The sequence below is a fragment of the Raphanus sativus genome, chromosome 9 (genome assembly GCF_000801105.2).
Source record: "Raphanus sativus cultivar WK10039 chromosome 9, ASM80110v3, whole genome shotgun sequence".
NCBI classification, from domain to species: Eukaryota; Viridiplantae; Streptophyta; class Magnoliopsida; order Brassicales; family Brassicaceae; genus Raphanus; species Raphanus sativus.
Window position 1 is genome coordinate 607,118 of NC_079519.1, and position 3,072 is coordinate 610,189.

Consider the following 3,072-nt stretch of genomic DNA (forward strand, 5'->3'; position numbering starts at 1 on the left):
TTTGAACATCATCTTATGTTAGTGATCGATGAAACTATACACTAACATAAGATGATGGTCAAAGATGATGGTCAAAGATGATTGTATAAACTAACTCTTTGACCATCATCATTCTACATTTGGATTAATGTGTTATTTTTAGTGTATAGTTTCATCGAGCACTAACATAAGATGATGGTCAAAGAGTTTGGAACCTATGTTGTCTCCGTTTCTCTAGATAATGAAGATTTTATAATGGTAATTCCACTAATCTAAACAGTATATGAAATTTTAGTAAACTAAACATTAAAAAATTATAATGATTCCTATATACCATTAAAGATAGTTTAGAATACATTTATTCAAATGTAGAAAGTGGTTTTAAATTTTTAAACAAAAGTGAAGAGTATAAACTTTAGTATATAGAGGATTTACCGAAAACTCATTATTTTAGAAGGGGTTAACCCACGGATTTTGAAAAAATTTCAAAAAATTTGAAAATCTGGTTTTAGTGTATAGTTTCATCGAGCACTAACATAAGATGATGGTCAAAGAGTTTGGAACCTATGTTGTCTCCAATCCTCTAGATAATGAAGATTTTATAATGGTAATTCCACTAATCTAGGCATTATATGAAATTTTAGTAAACTAAATATTAATAAATTAGAATGATTCCTATAGTTTAGAATAGATTAATTCAAATGTAGAATGTGGTTCGAAAGTTTTAAACAAAAGAGAAGAGTATAAACTTCAGTATATACAGCATTTACCGAAAACTCATTATTTCAGAAGGGTTAACCCACGGATTTTGGAAAATTTTCATAAATGTGAAAATCTAGTTTTAGAGTATAGTTTCATCAAGCATTAACATAAGATGATGATCAAAGAGTTTAGAACATGTGTTGTCTCCGTTTCTCTAGATAATGAAGATTTTTATAATGCTAATTCCACTAATCTAGATAGTATATGAAATTTTATTAAACTAAATATTAAAAAAATTAGAATGATTCTTATATACCATGAAAGATAGTTTAGAATACATTAATTCAAATGTATAATGTGGTTTGAAATTTCTAAACAAAGTGAATAGTATAAACTTCAGTATATAGAGCATTTACCGAAAACTCATTATTTTAAAAGGGGCTAACCCACAGATTTTGGAAAATTTCAAAAATATGAAAATCTGGTTTTAGTGTATAGTTTCATTGAGCACTGACATAAGATGATGGTCAAAGAGTTTAGAACCTTTGTAGTCTCCGTTTCTTTAAAAAATAGAATGATTCCTATATACCATGAAAGATAGTTTAGAATACATTAATTCAAATGTAAATAGTGGTTTATATGAAGTTTTACTAACTTAATTGTTAAAAATTAGAACGGTGCCCCTGTACCATGAAAGAGAGTTTATCATACATTAATAAAAATGTATAAAGTTATTAGAAAATTTTAAACAACACTAATGAGTATAAACTTAAAAATATAGAGCATTTAAGAAAAAAAACTCAATATTTCCGTAGGAGTTAACCTACATATTTTGAGAAAAAATCAAAATATGAAAAAAATGTTTTAATACATATTTGCATCATAAACTAACAAATAATGATGGTCAAGGAGGTTTGGAACCTTTGTTGTCTCTGTTTCTCTCAAGAATAAAGATTTCATTGTGGTAAGTCCAATGATTTAGGCAGCATATAAAGTTTTACTAACTTAATTGTTAAAAAAAATTAAAATGATGCCCATGTACCATGAAAGAGAGTTTATCATACATTAATAAAAATTATAGAATGTAGTTAGAAATTTTAAAAAAATAAAAATAAAGAGTATTGACTCGGGATATAGGGAATTTACCTAAAAACTCAATAGTTTCGTAGTTAAAACTACAAAATTTGAGAAAAATTCAAAAATATGGCAATATTGTTTTTATAAATATATGCATTTTACATTGATATAGGATATTGTTCAAAGAGGTTTTGAACCTTTATTTTTTTGTTTATCTAAAGAATATAGATTTTATAGTGGTTAGTCCACTAATTTAAGCAACATATAAAGTTTTATTAAAACAATTGTTAAAAAAATTAGATAGATGCCCATGTACCATGGAAGAAAGTTTATAATAGATTAATACAAATTTACAATGCATTTAGAAAATTTTAAACAACTTTAATGAGTATAAACTTCATGATATATAGAAATTAACGAAATATTTATATTTTCATAGGGGTTGTTAACCCACAAATTTTGAAAAAAAATCAATAAATATGAAAATCTTGTTTAAATGAATAGTTGCATCATTTTTTGACATAAGATGATGGTCAAAGAGGTTTGGAATCTTTGTTGTCTCGGTTTCTCTCAAGAATAAAGATTTCATAGTGGTAAGTCCAATTAATTAGGCAGCATATGAAGTTTTACTAACTTAATTGTTAAAAAAATAGAACGATGCCCATGTACCATGAAAGAGAGTTTATCATAAATTAATAAAAATGTATAAAGTTATTAGAAAATTTTAAACAACACTAGTGAGTATAAGCTTAAAAATATAGAGCATTTAACAAAAAAAAACTCAATATTTACGTAGGGGTTAACCAGCATATTTTAAGAAAAAATCAAAAATGTGACAAAATTGTTTTAATGCATATTTGGATCATAAAGTAACATAGGATGATGGTCATGGAGGTTTGGAGCCTTTGTTGTTTCGATTTCTCTAAAGAATAGAGATTCATAGTGCTTAATCCACTAATTTAAGCTGTATATTAAGTTTTATGAAACAATTATAAAGAAATTAAAACGCTGACCATATACCATTAAAGATACTTTATAATTACAATAATAAAAATTATAGAATGTAGTTAGAATTTTTTTCAAAAAAAATAAAGAGTATTAACTCAGTATATAGGAAATTTACCTAAAAACTTAATATTTTCGTAGTGTAACCTACAAAATTTGAGAAAATTCAAAAATATGGAAATATTGTTTTAATAAATATATGTATTGTACACTGACATAGGATAATGTTCAAAGAGGTTTTGAACCTTTATTGTTTCGGTAAATCTAAAGAATATAGATTTCATAGTGGTTAGTCCACTAATTTAAGCA